We start from the raw sequence: 13,949 nt of genomic DNA, 5'->3' as shown, positions 1-13,949 counted from the left end.
CCCCAGGGGAGTCAGGCCTCGTCTCGAGTGGGGGCATGCACGTGCGCTTTCCTTCCAGGCTGTAGCAGCAATGTCATTCTTCCCGTCGCATTTATGAAAGGATCTGTGGCTTTCCCTCGAGGCTTTCCCTCGAGGCTTTCCCACAGGGCTGTCCCACGTGGCACCGTGGTGTGAGTCGATCCTCGGCGTGAAAGATGAGCCAGTGCAGGTCAAAGAGGTTCCTCTGGAATGGACTGAGACATCTAGGGGACTCTAGGAATGGTGGTACGACCATGGAGTTCCTCTCGCCTTTCCTGTTGAGATTGCCTCCTCTTGAGATGCGACGGGAATGCTGGGAATTTTTTCCCGTTGAAAGCAGGGAAACGATCCCTCATCTCGAGCTCCGAGGGGGAAACGGGGCTCCTCTGGATGTGGGCGGGACCATCGTGCTTCCTCTCGAGTGGAGACTGGTATGGCGGTGAACTTCTTGAGTTGCAGCAAGGGTGTGAAAGACCCTTTCGAAGTTCCAGAGGTTAGGTGTCATTAGTCTCCAGACGCCTCATCGGAAATAGGCCTCATCTCGCCTGGAAGGGAGAACTTCCTGGATTTTCTCGAGTTGCGGCAGGTGTTCTCGAGTTACGACGGGGACCTCAGGGACCCGCCCTGGTGGCCTAAGGAACGGAGAGTCCCCATGCGAGTTGCTAGGGGTCCTCTCGGGATTCCTCTCCCATCGATACTGGGGCCAAAAACCTTGTGTGGAGTCAGGGCCGGAACCGAGGATTCCTCTCAGGGGCTGACATGGATCTTTGGGTACTTCTGGAGTCTCCCCAGGGGAGTCAGGCCTCGTCTCGAGTGGGGGCATGCACGTGCGCTTTCCTTCCAGGCTGTAGCAGCAATGTCACGTTTCCTGTCGCGTGGATCAAAGGTTCTGTGGTTTTCCCTCGAGGCTTTCCCTCGAGGCTTTCCCACAGGGCTGTCCCACGTGCCACTGTGGTGTGAGTCAATCCTCGGCGTGAAAGATGAGCCAGTGCAGGGCAAAGAGGTTCCTCTGGAATGGACTGAGACATCTGGGGGACTCTTTGAATGGTGGTACGACCATGGAGTTCCTCTCGCCTTTCCTGTTGAGAGTGCCTGCCCTTGAGATGCAACGGGAACGCCAGGAATTCTTTTCCGTTGAAAGCAGGGAAACGATCCCTCATCTCGAGCTCCGAGGGGGAAACGGGGCTCCTCTGGATGTGGGCGGGACCATCGTGCTTCCTCCCGAGTGGAGACGGGTATGGCGGTGAAATTCTTGAGTTGCAGCAAGGTTGTGAATGACCCTTTCGAAGTTCCAGAGGTTAGGTGTCATTAGGCTCCAGACGCCTCATCGGAAATAGGCCTCATCTCGCCTGGAAGGGAGAACTTCCTGGATTTGCTCGAGTTGCCGCAGGTGTTCTCGAGTTACGACGGCGACCTCAGGGACCCGCCCTGGTGGCCTCAGGAGAGGCCAGTCCCCATGCTAGTTGCTAGGGGGCCACTCGGGATTCCTCTCCCGTCGATACCGGGGCCAAAAACCTTGTGTGTTGTCAGGGCCGGAACCGAGGATTCCTCTCAGGGGCAGACATGGATCTTTGGGTACTTCTGGAGTCTCCCCAGGGGAGTCAGGCCTCGTCTCGAGTGGGGGCATGCACGTGCGCTTTCCTTCCAGGCTCTAGCAGCAATGTCACGCTTCCCGTCGCGTGCATCAAAGGATCTGTGGTTTTCCCTCGAGGCTTTCCCTCGAGGCTTTCCCACAGGGCTGTCCCACGTGCCACCGTGGTGTGAGTCGATCCTCGGCATGAAAGATGAGCCAGTGCAGGGCAAAGAGGTTCCTCTGGAATGGACTGAGACTTCTGGGGGACTCTTGGAATGGTGGTACGACCATGGAGTTCCTCTCGCCTTTCCTGTTGAGAGTGCCTCCTCTTGAGATGCGACGGGAATGCCGGGAATTCTTTCCCGTTGAAAGCAGGGAAAGGATCCCTCATCTCGAGCTACGAGGGGGAAACGGGGCTCCTCTGGATGTGGGCGGGACCATCGTGCTTCCTCTCGAGTGGAGACGGGTATGGCGGTGAACTTCTTGAGTTGCAGCAAGGGTGTGAAAGACCCTTTCGAAGTTCCAGAGGTTAGGTGTCATTAGTCTCCAGACGCCTCATGGGAAATAGGCCTCATCTCGCCTGCAAGGGAGAACTTCCTGGATTTTCTCGAGTTGCGGCAGGTGTTCTCGAGTTACGACGGGGACCTCAGGGACCCGCCCTGGTGGCCTCAGGAAAGGCCAGTCCCCATGCGAGTTGCTAGGCGGCCTCTCGGGATTCCTCTCCCGTCGATACCGGGGCCAAAAACCTTGTGTGGAGTCAGGGCCGGGACCGAGGATTCCTCTCAGGGGCTGACATGGATCTTTGGGTACTTCTGGAGTCTCCCCACGGGAGTCAGGCCTCGTCTCGAGTGGGGGCATGCACGTGCGCTTTCCTTCCAGGCTGTAGCAGCAATGTCACGATTCCCGTCGCATTTATCAAAGGATCTGTGGCTTTCCCTCGAGGCTTTCCCTCGAGGCTTTCCCACAGGGCTGTCCCACGTGCCACCGTGGAGTGAGTCGATCCTCGGCGTGAAAAATGAGCCAGTGCAGGTCAAAGAGGTTCCTCTGGAATGGACTGAAACATCTAGGGGACTCTAGGAATGGTGGTACGACCATTGAGTTCCTCTCGCCTTTCCTGTTGAGAGTGCCTCCTTTTGAGATGCGACGGGAATGATGGGAATTTTTTCCCGTTGAAAGCAGGGAAACGATCCCTCATCTCGAGCTACGAGGGGGAAACGGGGTTCCTCTGGATGTGGGCGGGACCATCGTGCTTCCTCCCGAGTGGAGACGGGTATGGCGGTGAACTTCTTGAGTTGCAGCAAGGGTGTGAAAGACCCTTTCGAAGTTCCAGAGATTAGGTGTCATTAGACTCCAGACGCCTCATCGGAAATAGGCCTCATCTCGCCTGGAAGGGAGAACTTCCTGGATTTTCTCGAGTTGCGGCAGGTGTTCTCGAGTTACGACGGGGACCTCAGGGACCCGCCCTGGTGGCCTCAGGAGAGGCCAGTCCCCATGCGAGTTGCTAGGCGGCCTCTCGGGATTCCTCTCCCGTCGATACCGGGGCCAAAAACCTTGTGTGGAGTCAGGGCCGGGACCGAGGATTCCTCTCAGGGGCTGACATGGATCTTTGGGTACTTCTGGAGTCTCCCCACGGGAGTCAGGCCTCGTCTCGAGTGGGGGCATGCACGTGCGCTTTCCTTCCAGGCTGTAGCAGCAATGTCACGATTCCCGTCGCATTTATCAAAGGATCTGTGGCTTTCCCTCGAGGCTTTCCCTCGAGGCTTTCCCACAGGGCTGTCCCACGTGCCACCGTGTTGTGAGTCGATCCTCGGCGTGAAAGATGAGCCAGTGCAGGGCAAAGAGTTTCCTCTGGAATGGCCTGAGACATCTGGGGGAGTCTTGGAATGGTGGTACGACCATGGAGTTCCTCTCGCCTTTCCTGTTGAGAGTGCCTCCTCTTGAGATGCGACGGGAACGCCGGGAATTCTTTCCCGTTGAAAGCAGGGAAAGGATCCCTCATCTCGAGCTACGAGGGGGAAACGGGGCTCCTCTGGATGTGGGTGGTACCATCGTGCTTCCTCTCGAGTGGAGACGGGTATGGCGGTGAACTTCTTGAGTTGCAGCAAGGGTGTGAAAGACCCTTTCGAAGTTCCAGAGGTTAGGTGTCATTAGACTCCAGACGCCTCATCGGAAATAGGCCTCATCTCGCCTGGAAGGGAGAACTTCCTGGATTTTCTCGAGTTGCGGCAGGTGTTCTCGAGTTACGACGGGGACGTCAGGGACCCGCCCTGGTGGCCTCAGGAGAGGCCACTCCCCGTGCGAGTTGCTAGGCGGCCTCTCGGGATTCCTCTCCCGTCGATACCGGGGCCAAAAACTTTGTGTGGAGTCAGGGCCGGAACCGAGGATTCCTCTCAGGGGCTGACATGGATCTTTGGGTACTTCTGGAGTCTCCCCAGGGGAGTCAGGCCTCGTCTCGAGTGGTGGCATGAACTTGCGCTTTCCTTCCAGGCTGTAGCAGCAATGTCACGCTTCCCGTCGGGTGGATCAAAGGATCTGTGGTTTTCCCGCGAGGCTTTCCCTCGAGGCTTTCCCACAGGGCTGTCCCACGTGCCACCGTGGTGTGAGTCGATCCTCGGCGTGAAAGATGAGCCAGTGCAGGGCAAAGAGGTTCGTCTGGAATGGACTGAGACATCTGGGGGACTCTTGGAATGGTGGTACGACCATGGAGTTCCTCTCGCCTTTCCTGTTGAGAGTGCCTGCCCTTGAGATGCAACGGGAACGCCAGGAATTCTTTTCCGTTGAAAGCAGGGAAACGATCCCTCATCTCGAGCTCCGAGGGGGAAACGGGGCTCCTCTGGATGTGGGCGGGACCATCGTGCTTCCTCCCGAGTGGAGACGGGTATGGCGGTGAAATTCTTGAGTTGCAGCAAGGTTGTGAATGACCCTTTCGAAGTTCCAGAGGTTAGGTGTCATTAGGCTCCAGACGCCTCATCGGAAATAGGCCTCATCTCGCCTGGAAGGGAGAACTTCCTGGATTTGCTCGAGTTGCCGCAGGTGTTCTCGAGTTACGACGGCGACCTCAGGGACCCGCCCTGGTGGCCTCAGGAGAGGCCAGTCCCCATGCTAGTTGCTAGGGGGCCACTCGGGATTCCTCTCCCGTCGATACCGGGGCCAAAAACCTTGTGTGTTGTCAGGGCCGGAACCGAGGATTCCTCTCAGGGGCTGACATGGATCTTTGGGTACTTCTGGAGTCTCCCCAGGGGAGTCAGGCCTCGTCTCGAGTGGGGGCATGCACGTGCGCTTTCCTTCCAGGCTCTAGCAGCAATGTCACGCTTCCCGTCGCGTGCATCAAAGGATCTGTGGTTTTCCCTCGAGGCTTTCCCTCGAGGCTTTCCCACAGGGCTGTCCCACGTGCCACCGTGGTGTGAGTCGATCCTCGGCATGAAAGATGAGCCAGTGCAGGGCAAAGAGGTTCCTCTGGAATGGACTGAGACATCTGGGGGACTCTTGGAATGGTGGTACGACCATGGAGTTCCTCTCGCCTTTCCTGTTGAGAGTGCCTCCTCTTGAGATGCGACGGGAACGCCGGGAATTCTTTCCCGTTGAAAGCAGGGAAAGGATCCCTCATCTCGAGCTACGAGGGGGAAACGGGGCTCCTCTGGATGTGGGCGGGACCATCGTGCTTCCTCTCGAGTGGAGACGGGTATGGCGGTGAACTTCTTGAGTTGCAGCAAGGGTGTGAAAGACCCTTTCGAAGTTCCAGAGGTTAGGTGTCATTAGTCTCCAGACGCCTCATCGGAAATAGGCCTCATCTCGCCTGCAAGGGAGAACTTCCTGGATTTTCTCGAGTTGCGGCAGGTGTTCTCGAGTTACGACGGGGACCTCAGGGACCCGCCCTGGTGGCCTCAGGAGAGGCCAGTCCCCATGCGAGTTGCTAGGCGGCCTCTCGGGATTCCTCTCCCGTCGATACCGGGGCCAAAAACCTTGTGTGGAGTCAGGGCCAGGACCGAGGATTCCTCTCAGGGGCTGACATGGATCTTTGGGTACTTCTGGAGTCTCCCCACGGGAGTCAGGCCTCGTCTCGAGTGGGGGCATGCACGTGCGCTTTCCTTCCAGGCTGTAGCAGCAATGTCACGATTCCCGTCGCATTTATCAAAGGATCTGTGGCTTTCCCTCGAGGCTTTCCCTCGAGGCTTTCCCACAGGGCTGTCCCACGTGCCACCGTGGAGTGAGTCGATCCTCGGCGTGAAAAATGAGACAGTGCAGGTCAAAGAGGTTCCTCTGGAATGGACTGAAACATCTAGGGGACTCTAGGAATGGTGGTACGACCATTGAGTTCCTCTCGCCTTTCCTGTTGAGAGTGCCTCCTTTTGAGATGCGACGGGAATGATGGGAATTTTTTCCCGTTGAAAGCAGGGAAACGATCCCTCATCTCGAGCTACGAGGGGGAAACGGGGTTCCTCTGGATGTGGGCGGGACCATCGTGCTTCCTCCCGAGTGGAGACGGGTATGGCGGTGAACTTCTTGAGTTGCAGCAAGGGTGTGAAAGACCCTTTCGAAGTTCCAGAGATTAGGTGTCATTAGACTCCAGACGCCTCATCGGAAATAGGCCTCATCTCGCCTGGAAGGGAGAACTTCCTGGATTTTCTCGAGTTGCGGCAGGTGTTCTCGAGTTACGACGGGGACCTCAGGGACCCGCCCTGGTGGCCTCAGGAGAGGCCAGTCCCCATGCGAGTTGCTAGGGGGCCTCTCGGGATTCCTCTCCCGTCGATACCGGGGCCAAAAACCTTGTGTGGAGTCAGGGCCGGGACCGAGGATTCCTCTCAGGGGCTGACATGGATCTTTGGGTACTTCTGGAGTCTCCCCACGGGAGTCAGGCCTCGTCTCGAGTGGGGGCATGCACGTGAGCTTTCCTTCCAGGCTGTAGCAGCAATGTCACGATTCCCGTCGCATTTATCAAAGGATCTGTGGCTTTCCCTCGAGGCTTTCCCTCGAGGCTTTCCCACAGGGCTGTCCCACGTGCCACCGTGTTGTGAGTCGATCCTCGGCGTGAAAGATGAGCCAGTGCAGGGCAAAGAGTTTCCTCTGGAATGGCCTGAGACATCTGGGGGAGTCTTGGAATGGTGGTACGACCATGGAGTTCCTCTCGCCTTTCCTGTTGAGAGTGCCTCCTCTTGAGATGCGACGGGAACGCCGGGAATTCTTTCCCGTTGAAAGCAGGGAAAGGATCCCTCATCTCGAGCTACGAGGGGGAAACGGGGCTCCTCTGGATGTGGGTGGGACCATCGTGCTTCCTCTCGAGTGGAGACGGGTATGGCGGTGAACTTCTTGAGTTGCAGCAAGGGTGTGAAAGACCCTTTCGAAGTTCCAGAGGTTAGGTGTCATTAGACTCCAGACGCCTCATCGGAAATAGGCCTCATCTCGCCTGGAAGGGAGAACTTCCTGGATTTTCTCGAGTTGCGGCAGGTGTTCTCGAGTTACGACGGGGACGTCAGGGACCCGCCCTGGTGGCCTCAGGAGAGGCCACTCCCCGTGCGAGTTGCTAGGCGGCCTCTCGGGATTCCTCTCCCGTCGATACCGGGGCCAAAAACCTTGTGTGGAGTCAAGTCCGGAACCGAGGATTCCTCTCAGGGGCTGACATGGATCTTTGGGTACTTCTGGAGTCTCCCCAGGGGAGTCAGGCCTCGTCTTGAGTGGGGGCATGCACGTGCGCTTTCCTTCCAGGCTGTAGCAGCAATGTCACGATTCCCGTCGCATTTATCAAAGGATCTGTGGCTTTCCCTCGAGGCTTTCCCTCGAGGCTTTCCCACAGGGCTGTCCCACGTGCCACCGTGGTGTGAGTCGATCCTCGGCGTGAAAGATGAGCCAGTGCAGGGCAAAGAGTTTCCTCTGGAATGGACTGAGACATCTGGGGGACTCTTGGAATGGTGGTACGACCATGGAGTTCCTCTCGCCTTTCCTGTTGAGAGTGCCTCCTCTTGAGATGCGACGGGAACGCCGGGAATTCTTTCCCGTTGAAAGCAGGGAAAGGATCCCTCATCACGAGCTACGAGGGGGAAACGGGGCTCCTCTGGATGTGGGCGGGACCATCGTGCTTCCTCTCGAGTGGAGACGGGTATGGCGGTGAACTTCTTGAGTTGCAGCAAGGGTGTGAAAGACCCTTTCGAAGTTCCAGAGGTTAGGTGTCATTAGTCTCCAGACGCCTCATCGGAAATAGGCCTCATCTCGCCTGCAAGGGAGAACTTCCTGGATTTTCTCGAGTTGCGGCAGGTGTTCTCGAGTTACGACGGGGACCTCAGGGACCCGCCCTGGTTGCCTCAGGAGAGGCCAGTCCCCATGCGAGTTGCTAGGGGGCCTCTCGGGATTCCTCTCCCGTCGATACCGGGGCCAAAAACCTTGTGTGGAGTCAGGGCCGGAACCGAGGATTACTCTCAGGGGTGACATGTATCTTTGGGTACTTCTGGAGTCTCCCCAGGGGAGTCAGGACTCGTCTCGAGTGGGGGCATGCACGTGCGCCTTCCTTCCAGGCTGCAGCAGCAATGTCACGCTTCCCGTCGCGTGGATCAAAGGATCTGTGGTTTTCCCTCGAGGCTTTCCCTCGAGGCTTTCCCACAAGGCTTTCCCACGTGCCACCGTGGTGTGAGTCGATCCTCGGCGTGAAAGATGAGCCAGTGCAGGGCAAAAGGTTCCTCTGGAATGGACTGAGACATCTGGAGGACTCTTGGAATGGTGGTACGACCATGGAGTTCCTCTCGCCTTTCCTGTTGAGAGTGCCTCCTCTTGAGATGCGACGGGAACACCGGGAATTCTTTCCCGTTGAAAGCAGGGAAAGGATCCCTCATCTCGAGCTACGAGGGGGAAACGGGGCTCCTCTGTATGTGGGCGGGACCATCGTGCTTCCTCTCGAGTGGAGACGGGTATGGCGGTGAACTTCTTGAGTTGCAGCAAGGGTGTGAAAGACCCTTTCGAAGTTCCAGAGGTTAGGTGTAATTAGACTCCAGACGCCTCATCGGAAATAGGCCTCATCTCGCCTGGAAGGGAGAACTTCCTGGATTTTCTCGAGTTGCGGCAGGTGTTCTCGAGTTACGACGGGGACCTCAGGGACCCGCCCTGGTTGCCTCAGGAGAGGCCAGTCCCCATGCGAGTTGATAGGGGGCCTCTCGGGATTCCTCTGCCGTCGATACCGGGGACAAAAACCTTGTGTGGAGTCAGGGCCGGAACCGAGGATTCCTCACAGGGGTGACATGTATCTTTGGGTACTTGTGGAGTCTCCCCAGGGGAGTCAGGCCTCGTCTCGAGTGCGGGCATGCACGTGCGCTTTCCTTCCAGGCTGTAGCAGCAATGTCACGATTCCCGTCGCATTTATCAAAGGGTCTGTGGCTTTCCCTCGAGTCTTTCCCTCGAGGCTTTCCCACAGGGCTGTCCCACGTGCCACCGTGGTGTGAATCGATCCTCGGCGTGAAAGATGAGCCAGTGCAGGTCAAAGAGGTTCCTCTGGAATGGACTGAGACATCTAGGGGACTCTAGGAATGGTGGTACGACCATGGAGTTCCTCTCGCCTTTCCTGTTGAGAGTGCCTCTTCTTGAGATGCGACAGGAACGCCGGGAATTCTTTCCCGTTGAAAGCAGGGAAAGGATCCCTCATCTCGAGCTACGAGGGGGAAACGGGGCTCCTCTGGATGTGGGCGGTACCATCGTGCTTCCTCTCGAGTGGAGACGGGTATGCCGGTGAACTTCTTGAGTTGCAGCTAGGGTGTGAAAGACCCTTTCGAAGTTCCAGAGGTTAGGTGTCATTAGTCTCTAGACGCCTCATCGGAAATAGGCCTCATTTCGCCTGGAAGGGAGAACTTCCTGGATTTTCTCGAGTTGCGGCAGGTGTTCTCGAGTTACGACGGGGACCTCAGGGACCCGCCCTGGTGGCCTCAGGAGAGGCCAGTCCCCATGCGAGTTGATAGGGGGCCTCTCGGGATTCCTCTCCCGTCGATACCGGGGACAAAAACCTTGTGTGGAGTCAGGGCCGGAACCGAGGATTCCTCTCAGGGGTGACATGTATCTTTGGGTACTTCTGGAGTCTCCAAAGGGGAGTCAGGCCTCGTCTCGAGTGGGGGCATGCACGTGCGCTTTCCTTCCAGGCTGTAGCAGCAATGTCACGCTTCCCGTCGCGTGGATCAAAGGATCTGTGGTTTTCCCTCGAGGCTTTCATTCGAGGCTTTCCCACAGGGCTGTCCCACGTGCCACCGTGGTGTGAGTCGATCCTCGGCGTGAAAGATGAGCCAGTGCAGGGCAAAGAGGTTCCTCTGGAATGGACTGAGACATCTGGGCAATCCTGGAATGGTGGTACGACCATGGAGTTCCTCTCTCCTTTCCTGTTGAGAATGCCTCCTCTTGAGATGCGACGGGAACACTGGGAATTCTTTCCCGTTGAAAGCAGGGAAAGGATCCCTCATCTCGAGCTACGAGGGGGAAACGGGGCTCCTCTGGATGTGGGCGGGACCATCGTGCTTCCTCTCGAGTGGAGACGGGTATGGCGGTGAACTTCTTGAGTTGCAGCAAGGGTGTGAAAGACCCTTTCGAAGTTCCAGAGGTTAGGTGTCATTAGTCTCCAGACGCCTCATCGGAAATAGGCCTCATCTCGCCTGGAAGGGAGAACTTCCTGGATTTTCTCGAGTTGCGGCAGGTGTTCTTGAGTTACGACGGGGACCTCAGGGACCCGCCCTGGTTGCCTCAGGAGAGGCCAGTCCCCATGCGAGTTGCTAGGGGGCCTCTCGGGATTCCTCTCCCGTCGATACCAGGGCCAAAAACCTTGTGTGGAGTCAGGGCCGGAACCGAGGATTACTCTCAGGGGTGACATGTATCTTTGGGTACTTCTGGAGTCTCCCCAGGGGAGTCAGGACTCGTCTCGAGTGGGGGCATGCACGTGCGCTTTCCTTCCAGGCTGCAGCAGCAATGTCACGCTTCCGGTCGCGTGGATCAAAGGATCTGTGGTTTTCCCTCGAGGCTTTCCCTCGAGGCTTTCCCACAAGGCTTTCCCACGTGCCACCGTGGTGTGAGTCGATCCTCGGCGTGAAAGATGAGCCAGTGCAGGGCAAAGAGGTTCCTCTGGAATGGACTGAGACATCTGGGGGACTCTTGGAATGGTGGTACGACCATGGAGTTCCTCTCGCCTTTCCTGTTGAGAGTGCCTCCTCTTGAGATGCGACGGGAACGCCGGGAATTCTTTCCCGTTGAAAGCAGGGAAGGGATCCCTCATCTCGAGCTACGAGGGGGAAACGGGGCTCCTCTGGATGTGGGCGGGACCATCGTGCTTCCTCTCGAGTGGAGACGGGTATGGCGGTGAACTTCTTGAGTTGCAGCAAGGGTGTGAATGACCCTTTCGAAGTTCCAGAGGTTAGGTGTCATTAGTCTCCAGACGCCTCATCGGAAATAGGCCTCATCTCGCCTGCAAGGGAGAACTTCCTGGATTTTCTCGAGTTGCGGCAGGTGTTCTCGAGTTACGACGGGGACCTCAGGGACCCGCCCTGGTTGCCTCAGGAGAGGCCAGTCCCCATGCGAGTTGATAGGGGGCCTCTCGGGATTCCTCTGCCGTCGATACCGGGGACAAAAACCTTGTGTGGAGTCAGGGCCGGAACCGAGGATTCCTCACAGGGGTGACATGTATCTTTGGGTACTTCTGGAGTCTCCAAAGGGGAGTCAGGCCTCGTCTCGAGTGGGGGCATGCACGTGCGCTTTCCTTCCAGGCTGTAGCAGCAATGTCACGATTCCCGTCGCATTTATCAAAGGGTCTGTGGCTTTCCCTCGAGTCTTTCCCTCGAGGCTTTCCCACAGGGCTGTCCCACGTGCCACCGTGGTGTGAATCGATCCTCGGCGTGAAAGATGAGCCAGTGCAGGTCAAAGAGGTTCCTCTGGAATGGACTGAGACATCTAGGGGACTCTAGGAATGGTGGTACGACCATGGAGTTCCTCTCGCCTTTCCTGTTGAGAGTGCCTCTTCTTGAGATGCGACAGGAACGCCGGGAATTCTTTCCCGTTGAAAGCAGGGAAAGGATCCCTCATCTCGAGCTACGAGGGGGAAACGGGGCTCCTCTGGATGTGGGCGGGACCATCGTGCTTCCTCTCGAGTGGAGACGGGTATGCCGGTGAACTTCTTGAGTTGCAGCAAGGGTGTGAAAGACCCTTTCGAAGTTCCAGAGGTTAGGTGTCATTAGTCTCCAGACGCCTCATCGGAAATAGGCCTCATCTCGCCTGCAAGGGAGAACTTCCTGGATTTTCTCGAGTTGCGGCAGGTGTTCTCGAGTTACGACGGGGACCTCAGGGACCCGCCCTGGTGGCCTCAGGAGAGGCCAGTCCCCATGCGAGTTGATAGGGGGCCTCTCCGGATTCCTCTCCCGTCGATACCGGGGACAAAAACCTTGTGTGGAGTCAGGGCCGGAACCGAGGATTCCTCTCAGGGGTGACATGTATCTTTGGGTACTTCTGGAGTCTCCAAAGGGGAGTCAGGCCTCGTCTCGAGTGGGGGCATGCACGTGCGCTTTCCTTCCAGGCTGTAGCAGCAATGTCACGCTTCCCGTCGCGTGGATCAAAGGATCTGTGGTTTTCCCTCGAGGCTTTCCCTCGAGGCTTTCCCACAGGGCTGTCCCACGTGCCACCGTGGTGTGAGTCGATCCTCGGCGTGAAAGATGAGCCAGTGCAGGGCAAAGAGGTTCCTCTGGAATGGACTGAGACATCTGGGGGACTCTTGGAATGGTGGTACGAACATGGAGTTCCTCTCTCCTTTCCTGTTGAGAGTGCCTCCTCTTGAGATGCGACGGGAACGCCGGGAATTCTTTCCCGTTGAAAGCAGGGAAAGGATCCCTCATCTCGAGCTATGAGGGGGAAACGGGGCTCCTCTGGATGTGGGCGGGACCATCGTGCTTCCTCTCGAGTGGAGACGGGTATGGCGGTGAACTTCTTGAGTTGCAGCAAGGGTGTGAAAGACCCTTTCGAAGTTCCAGAGGTTAGGTGTCATTAGTCTCCAGACGCCTCATCGGAAATAGGCCTCATCTCGCCTGGAAGGGAGAACTTCCTGGATTTTCTCGAGTTGCGGCAGGTGTTCTTGAGTTACGACGGGGACCTCAGGGACCCGCCCTGGTTGCCTCAGGAGAGGCCAGTCCCCATGCGAGTTGCTAGGGGGCCTCTCGGGATTCCTCTCCCGTCGATACCAGGGCCAAAAACCTTGTGTGGAGTCAGGGCCGGAACCGAGGATTACTCTCAGGGGTGACATGTATCTTTGGGTACTTCTGGAGTCTCCCCAGGGGAGTCAGGACTCGTCTCGAGTGGGGGCATGCACGAGCGCTTTCCTTCCAGGCTGCAGCAGCAATGTCACGCTTCCGGTCGCGTGGATCAAAGGATCTGTGGTTTTCCCTCGAGGCTTTCCCTCGAGGCTTTCCCACAAGGCTTTCCCACGTGCCACCGTGGTGTGAGTCGATCCTCGGCGTGAAAGATGAGCCAGTGCAGGGCAAAGAGGTTCCTCTGGAATGGACTGAGACATCTGGGGGACTCTTGGAATGGTGGTACGACCATGGAGTTCCTCTCGCCTTTCCTGTTGAGAGTGCCTCCTCTTGAGATGCGACGGGAACGCCGGGAATTCTTTCCCGTTGAAAGCAGGGAAGGGATCCCTCATCTCGAGCTACGAGGGGGAAACGGGGCTCCTCTGGATGTGGGCGGGACCATCGTGCTTCCTCTCGAGTGGAGACGGGTATGGCGGTGAACTTCTTGAGTTGCAGCAAGGGTGTGAATGACCCTTTCGAAGTTCCAGAGGTTAGGTGTCATTAGTCTCCAGACGCCTCATCGGAAATAGGCCTCATCTCGCCTGCAAGGGAGAACTTCCTGGATTTTCTCGAGTTGCGGCAGGTGTTCTCGAGTTACGACGGGGACCTCAGGGACCCGCCCTGGTTGCCTCAGGAGAGGCCAGTCCCCATGCGAGTTGATAGGGGGCCTCTCGGGATTCCTCTGCCGTCGATACCGGGGACAAAAACCTTGTGTGGAGTCAGGGCCGGAACCGAGGATTCCTCACAGGGGTGACATGTATCTTTGGGTACTTCTGGAGTCTCCAAAGGGGAGTCAGGCCTCGTCTCGAGTGGGGGCATGCACGTGCGCTTTCCTTCCAGGCTGTAGCAGCAATGTCACGATTCCCGTCGCATTTATCAAAGGGTCTGTGGCTTTCCCTCGAGTCTTTCCCTCGAGGCTTTCCCACAGGGCTGTCCCACGTGCCACCGTGGTGTGAATCGATCCTCGGCGTGAAAGATGAGCCAGTGCAGGTCAAAGAGGTTCCTCTGGAATGGACTGAGACATCTAGGGGACTCTAGGAATGGTGGTACGACCATGGAGTTCCTCTCGCCTT

The sequence above is a fragment of the Capricornis sumatraensis genome, chromosome 19 (genome assembly GCF_032405125.1).
Source record: "Capricornis sumatraensis isolate serow.1 chromosome 19, serow.2, whole genome shotgun sequence".
NCBI classification, from domain to species: Eukaryota; Metazoa; Chordata; class Mammalia; order Artiodactyla; family Bovidae; genus Capricornis; species Capricornis sumatraensis.
This window is presented reverse-complemented; position numbering follows the sequence as displayed.